A 24,952-nucleotide genomic window follows, 5' to 3' on the forward strand; every position below is an offset into this window, starting at 1 on the left:
ATGATCGCGTTTCTTTCGTGGCCACGTGCCGCAAAAGGTTCTTTGATGGGCAGAACGTGTGTGAAAAACCCACAATGCACGAATGTGTCTCGCTGCAGGATAAATGCAATCAGCTATGTGTGCATTATTTCAAATCAATAAAGAGGACCTCCTCTCTGCCTTGTCTGAATACGTCATTACATGGGGGAGATGGGGCAGAGCGCAAACGCCCAACCAATGCACGAATGGGTATGTTGCGGTTTCCAGATACAGTAGATATATGTCTGAAGATAATATCATCCTTCAAAAATATCACATGCGGAACATCGACTACCCCAATGATTAGATTTCATTTATATTATATAAAAACATATAACTATGTTTAGGCAAGTATTATTTTACAGTTCTTAACTCCACATTCTTGTACCTTGAAGGTATATGTCATAAAAAATATCAGGCGAGCCATACATTTTATGTGACCAGCATTTTTGGGACCACTAAATATTTTTATGAACCAACCTGTGCACTTGCTGATTGAATTAAAGAGTATTAATAATGGGCACTGGAAAGCTGAACCATTTTATTCACCGTCAAAGGAACAACCATGGAATCGCCCTTTGTGTCCTTGGTGTCCACTGCATTTACCACCTGTCAACCAACTGTCACTTCGAGGAGCAATCAATCAATCAATCAGTGGCACTTGTAAAGCGCGCTACATACCCATAGGGTCTCAAGGCGCTTGGGGGGGGGGTGCCGCTACTGCTCGAACAGCCAGGTCTTCAGCTTCTTCCTGAAGGAGAGGTGGTCTTGGGTCAGGCGCAGGACGGACGGGAGGGAGTTCCAGGTCTTGGCGGCCAGGTAGGAGAAGGACCTTCCTCCTGTAGTCGCTCTTCGGATGCGGGGGACGGCGGCGAGGGCGTGGTTGGCTGATCGGAGGTGGCGTTTGGGAGCGTAGAAGTTGACTCGGCTGTTGAGGTAGCTCGGGCCTTGGTCGTGTAGGGCTTTGTGTGCGTGGGTGAGGAGGCGGAAGGTGATTCTCTTGTTGATGGGGAGCCAGTGAAGGTCTCTCAGATGTCCGGAGATGTGGCTGGATCGTGGGATGTCGAGGATGAGTCTGGCTGAGGTGTTTTGGATCCGCTGGAGTCTCTTCTGGAGCTTGGCGGTGGTCCCGGCGTAGAGGGCGTTGCCGTAGTCCAGTCGGCTGGTGACGAGGGCCTGGGTGACGGTCTTCCTGGTCTCTGTGGGGATCCACCAGAAAATCTTTCGTAGCATGCGTAGGATGTTGAAGCACGCCGAGGAGACGCTGTTGACTTGCCTGGTCATGGAGAGGGAGGAGTCCAGGATGAAGCCCAGGTTGCGTGCATGGTCTGTCGGTTTGGGTGCGGTGCCCAGGGCGGGAGGCCACCAGGAGTCGTCCCAGGCGGAGGGTGAGGAGCCCAGGATGAGGACCTCCGTCTTGTCCGAGTTCAGTTTCAGGCGGCTGGTCGTCATCCACTCGGCTACCTCTCTCATCCCTTCGTGCAGGTTGGCTCTGGCGGCGGCGGGGTCGTTGGTCAGGGAGAGGATCAGCTGGGTGTCGTCGGCGTAGGAGATGATGCTGAGGTGGTGTTTGCGTACGATGGCCGCGAGGGGGCTCATGTAGACGTTGAAGAGGGTTGGGCTCAGGGATGATCCTTGGGGGACGCCGCAGATGACTTCGGAGGCCTCTGACTTGTACGGTGGTAGGCGGACTCGCTGTGTTCTTCCGTCGAGGAAGGAGATGATCCATTCCAGCGCCTTGTCCTGGATTCCGATGTTGCTGAGGCGCTGTATTAGGGTGCGGTGGCAGACCGTGTCGAATGCCGCGGAGAGGTCTAGGAGGATGAGGGCCGCTGTTTCTCCCTTGTCCATCAGGGCTCGGATGTCATCGGTGGCGGCGATGAGGGCGGTCTCGGTGCTGTGTTTGGCTCGGAAGCCGGACTGTGAGGGGTCGAGGGATCCGTTCGTCTCGAGGAAGGCGGCCATCTGCTTGTTGACGGTCTTCTCGATGACTTTGGCTGGAAACGGGAGAAGCGAGATGGGGCGGTAATTCTTGAGGTCGGTGGGGTCCGCTGTTGGTTTCTTGAGTAGAGCGCTGAGTTCGGCGTGTTTCCAGCTTTCGGGGAAGATGGCGGTGTCGAAGGATGTGTTGATGATTTCTCGCAGGTGGGGTGCGATGACAGTGTCGGCCTTGTTGAAGACGTGGTGAGGGCAGGGGTCGGTCGGTGATCCGGAGTGGATGGAGTTCATCGTGCGGATGGTGTCTTCGGTGCTGATCTGGGTCCAGGCGTGGAGGGTGGTGGTGGGGGGGGGTGGCTGGTCGGTCGTGGTGTGCGTTGGTTGGTTGTTGAAACTGCTGTGTATGTCCGTGATCTTGTTGTGGAAGTATGAGGCGAGGGAGTTGCAGAGGTCTTGCGATGGGGTGATGTCGTTGTTTCCTGCGCTGGGGTTGGAGAGCTCTTTCACGATGTTGAAGAGTTCCTTGCTGTTGTGTGCGTTGTTGTCCAACCGGTCCTTGTATGCTGTTCTCTTGGCGGCGCGGATCAGCTGGTGGTGTTTCCGGGTGGCAAGTTTGTAGGAGGTCCTGTTGTCCGGTGTCGGTTCCCTTTTCCAGACTTTCTCGAGGGCTCGGCAGTTCTTCTTGGAGCTCTTGAGTTCGTCGGTGAACCATGGGGCCTTCTTGCTGCCGGGTCTGCTAGGCGGGGTCCTCAGCGGGGCGAGTTTGTCCGCGCAGTCGCTGATCCACTTCGTGATGTTCTCGGCGGCCTGGCTGGGGTTCGCTGAGCTGGCAGGAGGGTGTTGGCTCAGGGAGGTGGCGAGCTGGTCTGCTGTGATCTTGTTCCAGCTTCTGCGGGCGGTGTGTTGCTGGTGTTGGTGGGTCGTCGTTCTCTTGAAGGTGAAGTGGACGCAGCTGTGGTCCGTCCATTGAAGCTCTGTGGCGTGGCTGAAGTCGATGTCTGTGCTGGATGAGAAGACGGCGTCGAGTGTGTGTCCGGCGAGGTGGGTGGGGGTGGACACCAGTTGCTTGAGTCCCAGGTTGGCGAGGTTGTCGAGCAGGGTGCTGGTGCTGTGGTCGTTGTTGTTTTCCAGATGGAAGTTGAGGTCTCCCAGGAGGATGTAGTCAGCGGAGGGGAGGGCATGCGGGCTGATGAAGTCGGCGATGTCCTCGCTGAATTGCGTGCGTGGTCCAGGGGGTCGGTAGATCAGGGTGCCTCTGAGGGTGGTGTTCGGGTTGGTGTGGATCTGGAAATGCAGGTGTTCGGCGCTGGTCAGGGTGTTGTCGGTGCTGGTCGTGAGACGGATGGTGTTCCTGTGGATGATGGCGGAGGAGCAGGAAGGAATGTACCACAGGTAAGGAAGGGAGAGGCGGGAGAAGGATTGTACCAGCAAAGGAAAATCACATGATAGATATTGAGGATAACAGATAAGATAACTACAACACATCTTCTTCCCTGGTAAAAGTAGGAGAAAGAATACTTAATGAGATGTAGGTTTCTCAAGGACAAATTGCACAGTAATACGGTGTAAGTTATTTTAGATAGCCCTTAAACAAGTAAGGAGCTCCAATCATCTTTCTTTGTTTGACATTAACATCAATGTGTTCAGAAACGGGGTGCTATCTGGGGCCGTATTACAGTAAGTGCCTTTGGGGGGGGGGGGTTAGGGGCAACAGGCATTTGTACCTGCTTTGCGCGCCCTCAGGGCACTTTTGTAATACAGACAGAAGGGGGTGCAGACGCTTGTGCTTCCCCTTCAGTAATACTGATAGTGCTGGCGCACCTAAAGCGCCAGTGCTACCTTCAGGGGGCGTTCTCTCATTTGCATAGGGGTATGCCCTATGCAAATGAGGGAATTCATTTGCCTCTGCCCTGCTCCATATTACAGACGCAGGTGCAGAGGCAAGGAAGCTCTCAGGGGGCGCACTCACAGTGCGCTACCTTCTAGGTGGCACACTGTGAGTGCACCCCCTGAGAGCAGCCCTCTGGAGGGGGGAAAAAGGGTCCTAAGGAGTCCCAGATATCCCCTTGCAGGCTGGGGAAGTCTCTGACTGCACCTGCCTGCAGGGGGATCTCTAATCCCCTTGAAAAGTACAGGCGAGTTGCCGCCTGCACTGTGAAAACACAGAGCGGCTGCAAGCAGCCTCTCAGGTTTTTTCACATGAATGCGTTGCCCCTAGGGCAGTGCGAGTTTGATGCTGCCTGGGGCAGCGCATTCATCTTAATAGGGCGCATTTTCATTGTTTGCGTCCAGCGCACAATTTAAAAGGTGTGCAGGGTGCAAATAATGAAAATGCGTAATACGGCCCCACTCTTGTGGTTATGTGGGCTTGACACATGGCAACGTCTATCCATGCTCCATTGTTTACAATATTCAAGTAAAAAAAGTAACGAAACTCTTTTGTGGTTTTCATGAGATGTCAACATTTTGAACCAGTATCGTAATGTGCCTACCTGCGCTTAACCCACACGTATCCACCAATGTTCCACATTCCTGCATTTACACCCTGCTACTTATTGTAGACCATTTTATACTGATGCTGTATTTTAACATTTTTTAAAGTGGGCAAAGTGGGCAAAAACTTGGAGCCTGGGAGTCTACTTTTATTGGGACAAAAAGAAACGCACCAGTTACCGAATGTGGTGTGGTGCAATACGCCCAAATCATTTTCATTAAGGCATCATTTATGACTCTGGACATTTGGAGACAGGCTTTAATCATGAGGTTTATTCTCGGGACCAACCCATTAGTTAAAGGTCACTAGAGGGACGTTTTAAGCTGTTGGATTTTGCACTCGAGAAGGAAACGCCACATTGCTTCTGAAGTGAACCGGACCCCATTGTCTCTATGAGGGTCTCAGGCATCCCTTCATCTAGGAAGACGTTTATCAAAAATTCAATAAGGGACTCTGTTTATTTGGCACACAATATTTTGAATCACCCAATTTAAATACCAATCAATAAGAGTAAGAATGTATTTTCCTTCTACATTTGTCACACATACAGGTCCAAAAATGTCTATGACAACCTTGATATATGGTCCATTGGGACATCTATCGGACTCAATGGTGGGTTACAAACAACAATGGATTTGTCACTGTTGGCACAACTTAGACAAAGTTTAACCCTTCACCCTATTATGGCATCCATACTTAGTCACCAGTGCTGAGTTCGTCTATTTTTGGGAAGGCTTCTTCCTAAATGACCTTTATGTGTTAAGTCAAGTATATTGTTCTACAGTGGTTGGGGAAGAACGATCTTGTCCTCTCTACTTAGTCTGTCATCCAATGTACTAAGTTCATTTCTAACTTCTTAGCATTTCTTGACTTCTTAGTTGAGAGAAGTTAAATGAGGCCATCTATTCAAAATAATTTCTCTAATACACTCTGATTGGTATCACTTATTTTACCAGCAAATCATGCCTCGTGATCCATCCTTGTCATGACAAATTGGAGAATAGTGTCAGTGCCAGTTTCCTCCAATACTTTGTCTTGGGAATGGGCTAAGGTAAGTCTGAACAAACAGTCTGTAGCTACATCTTTTGGATGAACTAGACGTTCTAAAATTAAATTGTATCCTTCCAAACCCAACCACCGTCTCAGGAACTCCGAGCGGAGCACCCCTCATGGTCAAGTACTAACTCCCTATGAATGTAGTGTCCCGAAGCGGAGGAGCCAACAACAGCATAGCCCAGGAAAGAACAGATACAGAGTAAAGCACAGGAACAGGATAGAGAAGGCAATCAAGGTTTGTGTGAAACAACAGGCAACTGAAAATAATGGACTTACACTTTAGGTTACCACTAGGGGAACACAGGTAAGACTCGAAAGTTTCCACAGCAGGAGGGAATGTCAATGCCTCTGTGCCGATTACTGTTATAGATAATCACCCTGCACACGTCATAGAAAGGAGGCAGCAGAAGGGATTCTGTCTCTGTACCCTAGAGCACAAACAAGGGTTGTGCTTATATACACGAGACAAGCACTTATGGATCTAGCAAGAGACCAACTGGCAATTCCTAAGAAAAATAGAAATGGCAGACTGTTACAGATAAGGCACATAAGACTACATACAACACAAGTTAAAGGATGCGGCAGGAATTACCTTGTGGAAACCAGGAGCCAACTCCTGTACAAGGGAATACACTTACCGGACACAAATACCCCAGAGGAAAACACTGAGCAAGCACTCCAAAGGAACCTAAGAGCTGTGGCAAATAGTCAAGAGCAAGGTATTCATGGAAAAACTGTAGAACAAACTGGCAAGTCAAGCACAAGGATTCTAGGAACTGTAACAAGCAAGAGATTTGAACTTCAAGGGAACTAGAGGCTGCACAAGATTAATTTAGAAAGGTAACATAAACTAAGGGCAAACGCTAGGAGACTGAGGAGAAAATACAAGACTATGGTAGAAGTAAAAGGAAGAAGTAAAGGGAAAATAGCAGGAACAGAAGGTACAAGCTAGAAACAATTAGAAAGAGAGCAGCTTAGATGCTGCACCAAAGTTTAGAAAAAAAGAAGACAAGGGAGTTGAACAAAAGCAAAGCAGGTACTGAGAAAATCTGTAGCGGGCTGCACAGGAAAAAGACACAGACTGTGGCCGAAGCAAGGGCAGGAGCTGGACTGGAAGACAAGCAACAAGAGGTCCGCTACACAGAGAAACAAACTTCAATGCACAAACAAGATGTTTAGCAAATGGCAGCTATTAAGCAGTTCCATGCAGCAGCAAGCCAAGGGTGGAGTCACATGACTTGGCTGCACAAGACCGGTCACAGGAGTTTGCAATTCCAGTCTTTCACAGGGTCTGGAATAGAAAATTCAGTGGAGAGAAACAGCAGGATTACTCTCATATTAAGCAATGGGCAGCAGATTCCAGATCTTATTGTTATTTGGCAGTGTAGTATGGAACCTGAAGTTCATGGTAGCAAATGTAAGTTTTCAATTACATGCAAGATGGAAAAGGGAACCAGGCAGGAGTCAGAGAGGGACTTTGGATAAGTTTTAATGGTGATTTGCAGGCTGCAGATCGTCCATTTATGGCGCCCCCAGAGGCAGAACTATGGAATCATATCATCACTTGACTATACAGGGGAAGATCTGTCAATACCTTTGGAACTGAAAGGACTCACCAAGGGCTTGTGGCTGTACAAATAACAAATGATGAGCCTCATAAGAAAAAGCAAAGTGTCTAACAGCACACAAGCAGGCCAAGACCTCTAACTCCACTATAGAATAGTCAAGTTTTGGACCTTTCGAAAATTGGGAATCAAAATCAACATTTTCCAGATCCTTCACTTTTTCCGACCAGGTAGCTACCATTCCTGTGATGCAGGCATCAGTGGTGAGAAATGGGTTTTTCCAACTTCAAAGAACCTAGGATGGAGGTTTCCATATAAAATTTTGGCACATGTCTGCCCAGAGAAAATCAATATTATTTTTTATGGGGCCATTAAAGGGAAGATAATAGATGCAAAAAAATTTACAAATCAGGAGAAAAATTCAACCATTCCTAAAAAGAATTTCAATGCCTCCTTGCTTTTCAGCTAAGGGGTTTTCATATTACTTCTACCCAGTTGTTTATGGGTTTGACAACCTCCTTAGAGATGGTGTAATCCAGATACGATGCCGATCCTACGGCAATCTAACATTTCTATTTCTTTACTGTTAATCATACATCAATCTACACAGCACATGCTCCATGATATCTTTTCAATGAGTTAAAATATAATTCTTGGTTCAAAGTACTTTGCTTGTACTTTTAAGAATATGTTGCACAATCTTTTAAAAAACAGAAGCCCCTGAGGCTAACCCATTTCACATGCTGAAATCTACAAGTGCCTAACGGCAAGATGGTGTGAATCAGGAAGAATTTCAACTTGGTGATGTGCTGAAATACATCAATAACACTGAAGCATGAAGATCTCTCCACCATAGTAAAGATCCCGTGGATTACAGAAAGGGGATTTCCACTACCTATAAAATCTCATTCCAAGGTCCACACAAATTCTAGTTTGTTTCCCATCTGCCTTGCTGGCAATAACCACAGGAGAGGGCCACTCTGAAAAAACTGTGGATTCTATTACATCTTCTTAGTACGTCTACAGAGTTACTTTTCCAGGTTTTTTCATGAGAAGGAAAATAGAGAGCACCTTATGAACCATTGGAACAGCACGATCTGTTAAGAATAATTTTATGTTGGAATTTTTCAACAGGACTAGCTGATTGGCACAGTCATTAGTAAACCAATTGCATATAACCTCACCACTAAAACATATCTATTGATTTATTGAACAGGATTTTCTAAATTGTAATTTAATTTAACCCCTAGATCATTCTGGCGACTCCACCCATTGTCGATCTCTCTTTAAAACTAATGTGCATTAACATCATGCCAACAAGAGGTATAGGATCCTTATTCCAGTGTTAGGATCCTATACCTTATAAATAGGTATAAGTGTTATGAATACACAGATGCACCCTAATAATTAACTGAGTATGCTAGTAAGTTTAATAAATAAAAATAGACTAATTTACATATGGTATAGGTAACATTATAATAATATGATATTATGCAGTACTGTGTTGCTAATTACAGTCTAAAAAAGATGGTGTGTGTATCACCGTTGAAAAGAGTAGCACACGTGTTGTGTGTATGGCAATGTACAATTTGAGAACAGATGAGTGCTGTGCAAACCACCAAGAACGTAGAGACAGATGGCACCCTGAGCTGGTCTCAAGAATAATACAGTGTGATTAGCCAGAAATTGTTCCTAGTTGAAAGATAAGTAATTAAAGTATTAGTCAGCGTACCATAAACAGCCAGCCTCGAGATATAATGCACAGAAAATTTAGAGAATGATGACTGAAGTTCATAGCAAGTAAAAATTAATTAAATTCATTTCGTGACTACTCCCACTGGCAGTACATGCCAATTGGAGGGCGGTTTTCTCATTTTTGAGATGTGATACTAATAGGAGGGGTTATACATCACCAGAATGTTCTGACTCTGCTGCCTGTTAAAATGTCTGAAGGTGGGTAGTTTCCATATTACGACAAGAATCCACCTCCTTCACCCATCAAAATGCCTGAAGGGTGGTGGATTCGATAGCTTGACTAGGATGAGTTTACTCCCCCGTCAGTCAACAGTGCCTGGAGGAGGACACATCCTGAAGCCCATCACAGAGACATTGATGAGAACAGGGACCTCTCAGTCAAAAGTAAGCACGGCTTATGTGATTGAAAATGGGTGAAGATAAAGTTGGCTTCTCTCTGCACGGCCTAGAAACAGGTTCAACAGTGTAACAAAAATTAAAGATTAATAAAGAAGGACACTTCAAAGTTTAACTATTTGTTCACCATAGAAGCAACAGCCATATGTCGTGACCATAGTGCCCTCCACATTTCCCATCTGTCAACTATCACTTCTTGGAGCCGGTGGAATGTACCACAGGTAAGGAGTGGAGAAAAGTGAAGAGGATTGCACCAACAATAGGAAATCACTTGAGGGATAACAGCTAAGATATTTACAACAGTACAAGTAGGTTGGTTCATAAAAGGCAGACTCAGATTAAGTCACAATCCGATCAACCTAATTTATATTCATTAGGCATAGTTCAATTTTAAACCTAATCTGATTATGTATAATCACAGAGATGAGAGCTTGCAAGGGTTGGCAGGCCACCATGCCTATGACTGATTTCAATAAAGTGAACTTTTTTTTAAGCATTCCATTTTTCATGAAGCAGATGGGACTGTGTTTTTGAAAAGTTAACTCTTTTTCAAAAAGCTTATTTGAGGGTTGGCAATGGTCCAGTGCCCCATTGCCTACTACCCACCGAGCACTTTTTTTTATTCACAGTGGGGAAGGGGGCCCTTTCCTTTTTGCAAATGGGTTTTACCACATAATTATTTGACAAATCAATTTGCACATAATTAGGTGAGTTTGGTACAGCGCCAAACCTGGCTAAGCAGTCAACCCAATCGGAGCATGACTTTGGCCAAGCAGAGAGGAGGTTGGCTACAGGACCTGGCCAAAGGTCAAACGATGTATCCAATCCACCAAAAGCAGCCGACCCGTGCTGCACACATTCTTCAGACATATGCAGCAGGGCCTGGTTACAGGACACCATCCCATCATGGTTGGCCAAGCTCTGCTGTGCACAACCAAAGGCTGAAAGTCATGTGCAGCTTGGGCTGGCAACAGGGTCAGGCGTGCCCCTGATGTTGATTGGGCGGGCAACCCCCACTGCACACAGTTTTCGGTGACCAAAGCAGATTCTGGTCAAATGTTTTCTTCTGTTGTTTTTCTTCTAATCCATAAAACTTGTGGGAGGGCCAATAAGGCTCACACATCCATGTGTGTGTGTGTGTCTGTGATGGAGCACGGTTTCAAATCTAAAGAAACTTGCTTGTATGCAATCCTCTCGAATAACCTGTAATACTATAATCAATCTGTCCGTGAGTACTAATTTCGCACCACATGTTACATAAACGTATCTAGGGGAAGCTTTTCTATTTGCTGTTTTAATAAGTAACTTGAGTGTCATAAAAATGGCCGCTAAAACGCGGGAAATCTTCTGCGCATGCGTCTACCACATCACGTGGTGTGACGTTCTTCTGTCGCTTGGGGGAAATCTTCTAAAATGGCCGCTTCAAAGTAACATACTAATGCGCATGCCGAGTTGAAACTAACTCATGCAAGTTCTACTAAGTTATTAATGCAAAAGATTTATTAAATAAATGGGGTTAGAGTAGAAGTAAGTGGTATACAGTGAATTAATTTAAGGTTGTATTCTAACGTGTGCTTCTTTACTTTATTAATAGTTCCCATTTGGGCCTTGGAGGGGGACCGCGTCTCTGGTTCCATGTGACTTCTACACATGCGCAGAATGCCTACTTGCCCTGAACAAGTGAACTGAAAATTGAATGACCGCCAAGCACAAGCCTGACAAGGACATGAGAACCCAAACTTCTGACCCTACTAGAGGAAGAAAAGGGGCAACAATGTATAAAGACTTTCCGATCCACATATGGAATATCTGTGGGAATAAAGCTTGTGGGTATTAAAATTAAGGGGCGGGGGATTAGACAATAGACTAAAGAAAAGTATTGTACTTGGCATGGTGTGATGTCCTCACCCCACTTCTTGGCCCAATCAAATTGCAGGTGAACATAGAATTGAAACATTTGGGGGTGGATCATACATTTGAATTTGGTATAACAGAGGTAAGTTATAGATAGTTAGTCCCACTTGACACTTAATGCTGAGATGCTGATGCTATGTTGAGATGCTGCCCAATTGCTGCCATCTAACTGAAGAATCCAACACTAGGGAACATTTTTGGAAGAAACCGAGGAGGCACATCTATGAAGGGGTCCGGACGTGCCCGAGCCGGAGAGAGTAGCACCAGAGAGGGGTGTAACGCTGGTGTTGCACTAGAAGAGGTCACCTTTCCCTGTCCCAAACCTGTCCAGAGTCCTTGACTCTTTGATGTCAGGGTCCTCACATCATTCCAGGTAAATATATCTGTAGGGTAAATGCTCCGTACTTGCTCTCAGTCCTTTCTCTCCTCAGGTGCTGTCATTGCAAGAATTTATTAATGCAAACTGATTATAAGCTAACTGTACTATTTGCCGGGTCGGCTGGCCATCGCTAAGATGGCAATGCTCCCTAGGATTTTATATGTACTCCAGAACTCACTATGTCCATTGCCGCCATGCGTTTTCAGAACTCTAAACACGTTACTTACGTCCCTGCTATGGGAGGGCCGGCGCAGTAGGGTAGCTCTTCACACCATTATCCGCAGCTACGAGGAGGGGGGCCTGGAAGCTCCACGCTTTGACCTATATTGTTACGCGGCCCATTTACAACATGGGACACGTTGGCTTACAGATACAGACAATTGGGAGACACACCTTCTCTCTGGTAGGGTGGACACCCCGACGCTGCAAACGAGACCTTCCTTACTTACGAGCAGGCGGAAGAGACCTTTGGCCTTGGACGGGGACAATTCCTACACTTCTGGGGACTCCAGAATGTGGTGAAAGTCACCTAGCCCCAATACCCAGACATTCCACCACTGACACACACCCTGGATATCCTACTTTCATGCGGTAAGGGTCATAAATTGATCTCTCTCCTGCACAAAGCCATGAAACAGGATTCAACACCCCCAGTACCGCCGTCTCGGGCTGCCTGGGAGACAGATCTCACCACCCTGCTGGAGGAGAAACAATGGGCACGCATAGGCTCCCTCACACGCACAGTTTCATGCAATGCCAGGTTTAAGCTGACGCACTTCAATTTTTTACACCGCACCTACCTAACCCCGGTATCCCTGAAACGTATCTCTGGGGACAGGGGAGATAGAAGCACTAGATGTGCCACTGAGAAAGCGGGCTTTTTACACTTCGCTTGGGACTGTCCATTGGTTAGGCAGTTTTGGGTGGGGAGGTAGGTCGGATAGTTTCAGCTACAGGCCTTCAGATGGTGCCCAAACCCTTGTATTGTCTGCTTGCATTAGTCCGGAAACCCAAGAAAAAGAAACTCCCGTATAAGCTCCTACAATTAATGCTAATACTAGCCAGGCGCATGGTGGCAATAACTTGGATGGGGCAGAAGGCCCCGGAGGTGCCCATTTGGCTTAAAGATGTCCGTGAGTGGTCCCTAGCCAAGGAAGCCCACATGCAACTCACTTGAAGGGATGAGAAGCTGCAGGACGACCTAATGGCTTGGCGGGTTATGTGTACTGAGTTAGCAGAAGGGGAGCTCTCCCCACAGGATACGACTGACAGTGAGGGAAGTGAGTTGGATCTATCCATTGGGTCTGGGCCCGACGGGGAGCGAGAGGGTCGGCCCCAGTAATGTCCGCAGTGCGACTCAGTGCCATGCCCGGTTCCTTCCTCACGGTGCTCTGTTTGCACATTATTTTTTCTTTCCCCATGGTTCCGTTCCCTCCCTGATGCTGCCTGTAGTCCTATGTGCCATTAATGATGTCATAGATTTGCCTGTATACAATGATCAGATGCCAGCTTGCGTTTTTTTTTTTTTATAACCTGTAAACTGAATAATAAAGTTTACAAAAAAACAAATCTGTACTAATGGCCTGATGGAGATTTTTGGTATATTCATGTGTATCTTGATTTGACTCACAAAATTATTAATTCAGATAAACTTTTAAATCACCCTCTGAGTTTGTGGTTCTTTAAATCAGAGTTAAATGCATTATTGTCTTTCCTCTCTATTCTAATCTACTACTAGATCTTATTGAACGTAGATTTACTCAGGAGACAGGAATGGTAAGAATACTGGTGTAAAGGTTTCCTAAGGTAAAATAAAATTGATGACCAGTGGATATTTGCCAGCTCATTGTGTGTATGAATGTATATGGGCCCAAAAGTGTGTTGTGTGTATGAATGTGTAGAGCTGGTAAACTCCGCTGCATCAGTTTTACTTGGTAGCAGAGGCATGGTTAGTATAGTTAGTTAGGTGAGGATTGTATTTGAAATTTTGAATTATTGTTTTATGTTTTAATCAAAACCCGTTATGTGCTGTTTTATGTTGTCTTGATATTCCCGGGAATATTTAATAGCGGGTGGTGAATGGAAGCCACACTGCAGTGAGGTTATTGGTCTGGATCGAGAAAGTGCTGAAAGTTACGCAGGACTGGAAGCACTAAGTTAGGGACAATTTCTTCTATGTTAGTGGGAATAATTGATAGAAAGGAGTTCGCTGGTGAAATTTTGGTATTATATCACCTAGAAAGGGTAATACTGAAGGAGTAGCAGGTTCTCTGATGCTTGTGTGAAGAGTAAGCGGAAGGGTTTTACTCGTAGTGTGTGAAGAGTAAGCGGAAGGGTTTTACTCGTAGTGAAATAAATCTTACTATTCTTTGAATTAGTTGGTCAGACACAATAGCGAATGTTTATACGTTGGTAATTAACGAAAAATTGTGTGAAAAGTTTGTGAGAAAATACGTTTGTGCATTACCTTGTGAAGGAGGGGTCGGTTGTGGGTGCTGCACTGACGTCACTGATAGCCGTGCTGGGATTGGTTGAAACAGCAGGTGTGTTGTTGATGCGAAATTGTAAAGGGGGGTCACTAGTAAGAAGTGATACTGACGTCACAGAAAAGCCGCGCAAGCATTGGCTGAGCGAGCGAGCAGAGTAAAGGTTGATTGGTCCGCAGACTAGAAGACGCGCTGGTATTGGAGAATTTTTTTAGAATTAAAGAAAGCGTTTGATTGGTCATCAAAATAGAGATCCCGAGAATAATAATAGATAGTGGATCTTGCATGTACGATCCAAACTTAATAGGGACTCGACCAGATAGAAGATTTGTAGGGTTTGCTTACAAGCAATATCTTAACCAGCACAAGCACGCAATGTACGGAGAAAAGAGAAAAATGACTTTCATGCAAAAAGTTAAGAATTATTTAGAAAAGGACAAACCCATTAAGAGTAAAGAGGGGATTCTCATTCCTCCTCCAAATACGCCTGCATCATACATGATGGTGGAGAGAGGCTATCATACTTGTGTATGGTTAGAAAATTGGGTAGAATACACAAAGGATGATGGTATATTAGCTTTTCCTGAGTACGGAAGTTTTAATGGAAGAATACTGTACAATTTAAGAACACAAATGAATGAGTTGGAACCCAGACCTAGATTGACTCAATATGAGGCTGTAGAAGAATGGGAAATCAAAGATTTTGAACGTGACAGGCCTCGAAGTAACAGACATTTAAGCTAATCTTACCTGAAATTTCCCCGATAAACTAGAGATAGTCAAATGAAACAATGGAGGCAGGCCATGGTGGTAGAAGGGTTATATCCTGTATTAACATCAGAAGAGCAGATGGGAAGTAAATGTACAGAGAAGACTAAGCATTTAACGATGATAGATAGCAGAGAAACAGAAGAAGGGTATTTAGAGGATGGATTGATGAAAAGTCCTCCACCTTATAATGAAGGATTTAATAGAATGACCCCTAGTGCCCTGATGTTAGGAACACCTTTGGTTCCACGGATAGTACATGACACCGCAGACAGGGTGCTTCAAGAAAAGGAAAGGGAAGCCATAAATAAGAATAAAGATTAACTGATACAGAAAATAACTCAGATGAATATACATCCTGATGCCTTGACTATACCAGTGACCATAGGTCCGGTAGTTTCATTGTATAGGGAAAAATCAAATTGTCCTAAACATCCTGTAATGCCTAATCCAAGCATAGAACCTAGAAAGAAAAATGTAATGACAGATGATCAAGCCAGTGAATGTGAATCAGTAATATCATTGATGGATTTGCCTATAAGAGAGCCAATAATGGAAACCCCGAAAAGGAATTTGCCCAGTTGTTCAAAGGAAGTTAGATTAGAAACATCTTCAGGAACTAGAAGTGCCACCATAGTAACCCCAGAAGATATAGAGAGATGGTCTCAAGAAATAGAGAAGCCAAAGTCTCAGCCAAAGATACTAGATATTTTTAAATTAAGAGTCGAATTAGAAGAAATGGTTGCTGGAAATGTGGGACTAGACAGGCTAAACACATACAGTGAAGAAGAATTACTGTTTATTTGTAGAAGCATTACACAAAATACAAAGACATTCCATGAAAAGCTGACTAATCTGGCATTGGAAATGGGAATTGACATAGGGAAATCAAAGGTGTTGCAGAAACCCTATAAAGCAGAATTTTCTGATAAAGATTTGGAAAACATGAATGTGTCTGGAAGAAAGTTGCAGATCAGGAAATTGTTATTTCTGTTACAAAAGTGGGGAGATCTTGAAAGATGGAGAGTTAGATGGGCAAAGAAAAAGGAAGAAGCACAGGTAAATCGAACAACATCTGAATATGTCATGAAAGAAACAGAAAAAGCTGAGAGTTTGTATCCGATGAGAGAAGTACCCGGTGAGGGGTACGTACATGTGCCATGGACTAGACTGGATATTTTGTCTTTTACAAATGATTTTCCAAAATTGAGAGAAAAACCAGTAGAGTGGTACAGACAGGTTGAGAGGTTTGTGAAAGTTTCAAAAGTTTTATTGAAGGATCTGGATGGTCTGTTTGACATAGTAGTACCTGCAGATTTGTGGACAGAATGTAAGATTACTGTGTATTGGCCTAGTGAGGAATATCCAAGAGACTCACAAACAGGAGCCCCATCAGAGGATGTAATGAAAAAGTATCATCAGGTAATCACCTTTCTGAAAAGTAAAATTCCCCCCAAAAAAACTTATTGGGTAAAGATAGACAGATCAACTCAATAAAAGGATGAGTCTGTACATGCCTACCATGAATGCCTTTTACAGGTGTTCAAACAGTATAGTGGGTTTGAAAGTTTAGAAAATAAAGACATGCTTCATTTTGTGTACCGATTTGTGTCTGGGCTGAGATTGGATATATCTAAAATGATTAAGCAGCACATGCTGTGCTGGCAGTCAAAGCCCATTGATGAGATTTTAAAATATGCAAAATATTGTGGAGACGAAATTGATAGCAAACGAAAAGCTTTAGAAGAAAAAGCAATGTGGTCTCAGGTAAAATTGGCTGAACAGCAAGAGCTCCAATTAAGTAAACACTCGGAAAATCAGGGAAGAGCACAAGGTCAGAGTGATAATAATGGGGGAAAGCCACGGGGAAAGCGCACTATCACGCTTCTTCCACAAATTCATTGATGCCATGCAGACAATAATACATGATCAAACAAAATGGACAAGTTTCATGACTCAGAGCAAACTTTTTTCGCTGTCATTGTTGAAAACAACGTGAAAGGAGGGAGAGCACAACTGCTGTGAAAGAAACCCCTCACCCACCTACCTAGTAGGTGGCATGCTTCATCATCGGGGCCCAACTGGATTGTCTAGCACAATCCAGTTGTGCTACAACGCCTGAGATACAGCGGAGCAGGGTTTTGAGCAGTAAGTGGCGTGCTATGTGTGAAGTGATTAAGAGTTAAAAAAGTCTCTGGGAAATGCCCTATGAAAAAACTTTAATTATAAGGGTCCCAAGACTAATGTAAAAAAAGGTTTTGCGGGATACGTAATTAGGAATGTTATTTTCCTTATATCCCTAGTAACTAAGGTCAACTAGTTTCAGCCTTCACGATGGTTCTAGAGGCTTTCGTCAGGACCAGCCAAAATTAATAATAATAATAATTTTGATAAATGGCCGTAAAAACAATGTACAGGCCACGTGTAAATATCAGCACACACCCTAAAGTGTGCTGTGAGTGTAGTGATAAGGTACTCACAGTAACTCCGTTTGAGATTACTTGAGTAGAGAGGTTGTTATGCCTCTGGAATTAGAACGCCGTATGATTCTCCGCTTGCCAGTTTGTAAGGGAGGACAGGTCCGAAATACCTAGGGCGGCGATCGGTTCCGCTTGTTCACTACACTCACAGCACACTTTAGGGTGTGTGCTGATATTTACACGTGGCCTGTACATTGTTTTTACGGCCATTTATCAAAATTATTATTATTAAAACCTTTTTTTACATTAGTCTTGGGACCCTTATAATTAAAGTTTTTTCATAGGGCATTTCCCAGAGACTTTTTTAACTCTTAATCACTTCACACATAGCACGCCACTTACTGCTCAAAACCCTGCTCCGCTGTATCTCAGGCGTTGTAGCACAACTGGATTGTGCTAGACAATCCAGTTGGGCCCCGATGATGAAGCATGCCACCTACTAGGTAGGTGGGTGAGGGGTTTCTTTCACAGCAGTTGTGCTCTCCCTCCTTTCACGTTGTTTTCAACAATGACAGCGAAAAAAGTTTGCTCTGAGTCATGAAACTTGTCCATTTTGTTTGATCATATTGTTTTGGGGAAGAGGACAAGTTTTCCTTTTCCTCGCTCTCTTGTTGTTCTCATTTGACAATGATACATGACCACATCAGCTTCCCCACAACCCCACAGCAGTTGGACCACACCAAACAGGCATTCTACCAGGTGGCCCAATTCCCCCATGTCATAGGATGCATTGACTGCACGCATGTCCCCATCTGTCCACCCTCAGCCAATGAGTACATTTTCCGTAACCGCAAGTCCTACCACTCCATCAACGTGCAGGTCGTGTGCGATGCCAAGCACATCATCACAGACCTAGTGGCACAATTTCCAGGGAGCACACACGACTCCTACATATTCCGACACAGTGGCATCCATAGGCGCCTACTCAATTGAGAATTTAGAGAGGGACTCCTGCTTGGTACGTACACATACCTCTTCATAAAATGAGCATCACACATGTATATTCATCATTGTCGCTAAGCCTTTGCTTCCATTCTGTAGGTGACAGTGCATACGCCCTGCGTGAATACATCCTCACCCCCTACATCAATCCAGCAACACCACAGGAGCAACGCTACAACGCAAGCCACATAAGCACCAGAAATGTGATAGAGAGGACATTTGGGATTCTGAAGAGTCGCTTCCGAATCTGACATAAGACTGGTGGTGCCTTGCAATACAAACCAGACACCTGCTGCAGGATTGTAGCAGTATGTGCCATGCTGCACAACATCGCATCCAGAAGGGGGATACCCATAGAGGTGGACAGGAATGACGACTACCGGGATGACCAACCACCCGCACAACACCGACAAGCACACGTTCCAAACACAGCTGAGGGCCAAAGGAGGTGGACATACATCACGCAACATCATTTCTGACCCAGGTAAGCATGAGCCATGACGATATCATTAGTGGTGCTACTGTTTAATGCACAGGAGCACTGATGTATGTGCGGTCACACATAAATGTGAATTACAGTTCCCCCACACAATGAGGACCAAAACATGCCCGTTGTAGTCACGGGTGTGCAATAGTACAATTGGACAGGGCCATGGTTACCCCACCATGGTCAGGGATGCCGTACTGTATGACTAGTGGCGCTGCCACGAATGCCCAGCCTCCTATCACCTGTCTCCTCCACCTCACCACGGCCTGTCCCTGTAGCTGTGGAGCAGCGCGAACTGCGCCTCCTGGTGCTGGTCTCCACCACGGATACGCTGATGACACTTGAGGCAGCCTCACTGCCGTCCTCCCCTCCCAAGGTGCTGCCACTGAAAGTTCCTCTCTGCAAGTGTTCCACTGCAGTGGTCACCTGGCCTAAGGCCTTTGCCACGTCACCACAATAATGGCCGAGGTCCACCTGCAGTGACACGGAGCGTTGGGACAATACAGCAGTGCTGTTGCACAGCCTAGTGATGGCCTTGGTTGATGCAGTTGAACGGAGCAAGTTCTGTCTGTGCTCCGTCGCTCACTGTGATGCCCTGCTCTGATGGCACGGGTGAGTTCCTGGAGGTCCTCACTCAGTTTTCCATTCCCCTCTGCCACAACTGTGGTCATGTCCCGCACTGCGTCTGTCAGGGTACACATTTGCTTTGCAAGGCGCGACATGTGTAGGCTAATGGTCCCCATGTGTCTCCCCTGCAGGCGCTGGACACGCAGCATCTGTGCCTCGATGCCACCATATGGGGAGCTTGCCTGGTCGGCTACATCAGAAGTACTGCGCAGGGACCTGCGCCGCTGCGTGACTCAGCCACGTGCTGGTGGTGGTGCTGGCGGTGTGACAACTGTCGGACCTGGCCCAGTTGGTGTTGCAGGACTCGGGCATGCATCCATCACCTGCATGGGGGGACTTGTGCCCTGCGTCTTGGCGGTTTGTTTGCAGTTGGCGCAGCAGGTGGTGGTGGTATAGTTGCTGGCGGAGGTGGGGATTGACCCTCCTGCGGAGTGTCGCCATCAGAATCAGCTGGAGATGATGAGGCGACCGCTGTCATCTGAATCGCCAGGAGATGCATCTGTGTGTGAAATAGTGCATGATTAGTTGGATTATGACTACATCTGTTTGTAATTTTTCATACATGTCCTTCTATTAATTACATTATTTGAATCTATGTTTTGCTTCTACTGCTGATCGGAAATATTTTTGCATTTATGACTATACTTGCACACCTGGCTGACATGACTACGACTCCCATGATGCACTACTGATATGAGGGAATATGTGTGGTGCACCTCTGCCTGCACACTGTGATCGAGCTGGGGGGATGGGAATGGGTATACGATATGCAGAGTATGGGCGCAGGCATGCATGTTACCTTGTTCAGTTGTGGCTGCGCCGGAGGTGTCCATCTGCGTGACTCCCACGACCGCCTCTGGCTCGATGGTCCCCTCGACTAGCTCCTCAAGGGCAGTGTTTGCAGGCACTGTGGATGGCCCCCCTCCTGTGCCAGCTGCCTCCCTGACCCTTTCTGCGATCCTCTCCTTGGCCCTCTTCCTGAGGTCGTACTACCTCTTCTTTAGTTCATCGATGCTGCGGGGCGTCACTCCCACGGCATTGACCCTCTCCCTGATGCGCAGCCATATGCGTCTTTTCTCCACCTCTGGCACCTTGAGAGACAGCTTTCCGAACAGCCTATCATGCTTGCTGCTCACCCCCTCGATCAGGTGCTCCAGTTCCCGGTCTGAGAACTTTCTCTTTATCTTCCGGGCTGTTTCAGCGGTGCCTGGTGCATCCTTGTCCATCCTGGTGGGGTAGGGTGGAAGTGTTGTCAGTGAGGATTCTGTAGCCTCAGCCTGTGTCCTGTTCCTCCTCCTGTGAGCTCCTCAGGCGAGTGAATGAGGGTGGGGCAGCTCTACTTCCTGGTAGTGATGTCATAAGACCGTTCCCAGAGCGACCCGTTTTTTGCGATTTCGCTATTACCGATTTCGCTAATACCGATTTCGCTAATACCGAAATCGCTAATACCGATTTCGCTAATACCGAAATCGTTATTTACTATTCGGTGTTTGCTCTACTCGCTATTGTGGGTTCAGTAAATAATAGCGATTTTTAAGAAATCGCTTTTTTTTACCGAATCTGTTGATGCATTCAGAAATGCGATTCCTTAATAATGATTCCTTATTTCTCGCTAATAAGGAATCGCTTTTTCGAATTTTGATGCATATGTGTCAAAGTGTCCCCTGAAAAACTACAGTTTTGTAAAAATTCAGTTAAATACCTGGGACATCAAATAGAGAGAGGAATTAGAAGGGTGACCTCTGAAAAAATCAGAATAATAAGTCAAATGCAGTTGTCACGAACTCCAAATGAAATAAGAATGTTCTTTGGAGTTGTAGGGTACTGTAGGCAGTGGATCGTGGGGTTTGCCTTACTAGCTAAACCATTGATACAGCTGACCAGAAAAATAATGAAATATCCCATAGATTGGGATAACGAAAGCATGAGAGCTTTCAGAAAATTGCGGAAATGTTTGTGTGAAGCTCCTGCTGTAGGAATGCCTGACTATTCAAATGAATTTGCATTATTCTGCTATGAGCGGGGTAATTGTGTACTTTCAGAGACACGGATTAATGAGAAGGCCAGTGGCATATTTTTCCGCTACCTTGGATCCTGTGGCCTGCGTATTACCAGGTTGTTTAAAAGCTGTGGCCGCCACCTGCGGAGTGTCGCCATCAGAATCAGCTGGAGATGATGAGGCGACCGCTGTCATCTGAATCGCCAGGAGATGCATCTGTGTGTGAAATAGTGCATGATTAGTTGGATTATGACTACATCTGTTTGTAATTATTCATACATGTCCTTCTATTAATTACATTATTTGAGTCTATGTTTTGCTTCTACTGCTGATCGGAAATATTTTTGCATTTATGACTATACTTGCACACCTGGCTGACATGACTACGACTCCCATGATGCACTACTGATATGAGGGAATATGTGTGGTGCACCTCTGCCTGCACACTGTGATCGAGCTGGGGGGATGGGAATGGGTATACGATATGCAGAGTATGGGCGCAGGCATGCATGTTACCTTGTTCAGTTGTGGCTGCGCCGGAGGTGTCCATCTGCGTGACTCCCACGACCGCCTCTGGCTCGATGGTCCCCTCGACTAGCTCATCAAGGGCAGTGTTTGCAGGCACTGTGGATGGCCCCCCTCCTGTGCCAGCTGCCTCCCTGACCCTTTCTGTGATCCTCTCCTTGGCCCTCTTCCTGAGGTCGTACCACCTCTTCTTTAGTTAATCGATGCTGCGGGGCGTCACTCCCACGGCATTGACCCTCTCCCTGATGCGCAGCCATATGCGTCTTTTCTCCACCTCTGGCACCTTGAGAGACAGCTTTCCGAACAGCCTATCATGCTTGCTGCTCACCCCCTCGATCAGGTGCTCCAGTTCCCGGTCTGAGAACTTTCTCTTTCTCTTCCGGGCTGTTTCAGCAGTGCCTGGTGCATCCTTGTCCATCCTGGTGGGGTAGGGTGGAAGTGTTGTCAGTGAGGATTCTGTAGCCTCAGCCTGTGTCCTGTTCCTCCTCCTGTGAGCTCCTCAGGCGAGTGAATGAGGGTGGGGCAGCTCTACTTCCTGGTAGTGATGTCATAAGACCGTTCCCAGAGCGACCCGTTTTTTGCGATTTCGCTATTACCGATTTCGCTAATACCGATTTCGCTAATACCGAAATCTCTAATACCGATTTCGCTAATACCGAAATCGTTATTTACTATTCGGTGTTTGCTCTACTCGCTATTGTGGGTTCGGTAAATAATAGCGATTTTTAAGAAATCGCTTTTTTTTACCGAATCTGTTGATGCATTCAGAAATGCGATTCCTTAATAATGATTCCTTATTTCTCGCTAATAAGGAATCGCTTTTCCGAATTTTGATGCATATGTGTCAAAGTGTCCCCTGAAAAACTACAGTTTTGTAAAAATTCAGTTAAATCCCTGGGACATCAAATAGAGAGAGGAATTAGAAGGGTGACCTCTGAAAGAATCAGAATAATAAGTCAAATGCAGTTGTCACGAACTCCAAATGAAATAAGAATGTTCTTTGGAGTTGTAGGGTACTGTAGGCAGTGGGTCGTGGGGTTTGCCTTACTAGCTAAACCATTGATACAGCTGACCAGAAAAATAATGAAATATCCCATAGATTGGGATAACGAAAGCATGAGAGCTTTCAGAAAATTGCGGAAATGTTTGTGTGAAGCTCCTGCTGTAGGAATGCCTGACTATTCAAATGAATTTGCATTATTCTGCTATGAGCGGGGTAATTGTGTACTTTCAGAGACACGGATTAATGAGAAGGCCAGTGGCATATTTTTCCGCTACCTTGGATCCTGTGGCCTGCGTATTACCAGGTTGTTTAAAAGCTGTGGCCGCCACCTGTGTAGGCATAGAGCAGAGTGAGTCAATTGTGATGGGACACCCTGTCAAGGTGTATGTTCCTCATGCAGTGGTGATTCTACTGACCAGTACCCGAACACAGTACCTAACTCCTAGTAGGCTGACAAAATATGAAAGAATAATACTAGGGGCTGAAAATGTGACAATAGGAAGGTGTACTGTTCTCAACCCAGCTACCTTACTTGCTGATCCACATGAAGAGGAAGTGAGAGATTAGAGAGATGAGGTTGAGCATGAATGTCTTGATGTGTCTGAACTTAACACCAAACCACGCCCTGACATACAAGAAGAACCCTTGAAAAATGCAGGACATGAGGTGTTAGTAGACGGCTCCTGTATGAGACACGAGGAGGGAGGAGTAAATGCTGCTTATGCTGTATGTACATTAGAAGCAACCTATTTACCAGAAGTCAAATCGTCACAAATTGCTGAATTGATCGCCTTAATTAAGGCATGCAAAATTGGGACAAATTGGAGAGTAACCATATTTACTAACAGTCAATATGGTTATGGGGTTGTGCATGATTTTGGCCAACTGTGGATGCAGAGGGATTTCCTGACTTCTTCAGGGACTCCTATTAAAAATTGAATTTTTGTGAAAGAATTACTGGAGGCAATTCAATTACCAAAAGAGGTAGCTGTGGTCAAGTGTGCTGCTCACCAATCAGGAAATTACTAAGTGACAGCCGGTAACAGATATGCTGACCAGGTTGCCCAACATTGTGCAAGGCATAAGAGTGCCTTAAATAAGAAGATCGAAACTTGTGGAATCAGCTGCAAACTTATGCTACTTGCAGTAGTGGGAACCTGGGAGGAGGTGAAAGGTCTGCAGGATGCAGTAGATATGAGAGAAAGGGAAGAGTGGGTGAAAATAGGATGTCAAAGAAGAGCAGAAGATGGTGTGTGGGTTTGTTTTGATGGCAGACCAGTCATGCCAGACAGTATGCTTGCGCCAATGGCTAGAATGTACCATGGAGACACACATGTGGGCAGGGATGCAATGATTCGACTCTTTAGACAAGATTGGTTTAACGCAAAGTTCAGGAATGTAGCAGAGAGCTTTTGCCAGAGATGTTTAATATGTCAACAAATGAACCCTGGCAGGAAAACTGTGGTCTGCATGGGAAAGATTTGAAAGGCAGAAGGTCCTTTTGTGAGACTCCAGTTAGATTTCATTCAACTGCCTGCTTGTCGAGGGTTGAAATATATACTTGTCATAGTTTGTTTATTTTCAAAGTGGGTGGAAGCATACCCGACCCGAAGAAATGACAGCTTGACAGTGGCCAAACTTTTATTAAGAGAACTAATTCCTAGATTCGGTTTTCCAGTAACGATTGAATCAGATAGAGGGTCACATTTTAATAATGAAATAATTCGACTAATCTGTGAAGCATTCAAAGTCGAACAGAAATTGCACTGCGCTTACCGTCCAGAGGCTTCTGGAGTGGTAGAACAATTGAATGGCACAATCAAGTCAAGACTCGGAAAGGTGTGTGCATCCACACCACTGGAATGGCCTGATGCTTTGCCTCTTGTTCTGATGGGACTCAGAAGTATTCCAGACATAAATACTGGATTGAGTCCCCATGAAATACTCATGGGATGAGCAATGAGACAAGCATGTGTACCAGGACACAAGCTGTTGAATATAACTGATGAATTGGTTTTGGAGTATGGCTGACAGAGTGCGTTCTATCTCTAATCAGGTTGGGGAAGACGTTTTCAACAGACAGTTGAGCCACTCACATGATCTGAATCCCGGTGACTGGG

The sequence above is a fragment of the Triturus cristatus genome, chromosome 3_1, assembly GCF_964204655.1.
Source record: "Triturus cristatus chromosome 3_1, aTriCri1.1, whole genome shotgun sequence".
Lineage (NCBI taxonomy): Eukaryota > Metazoa > Chordata > Amphibia > Caudata > Salamandridae > Triturus > Triturus cristatus.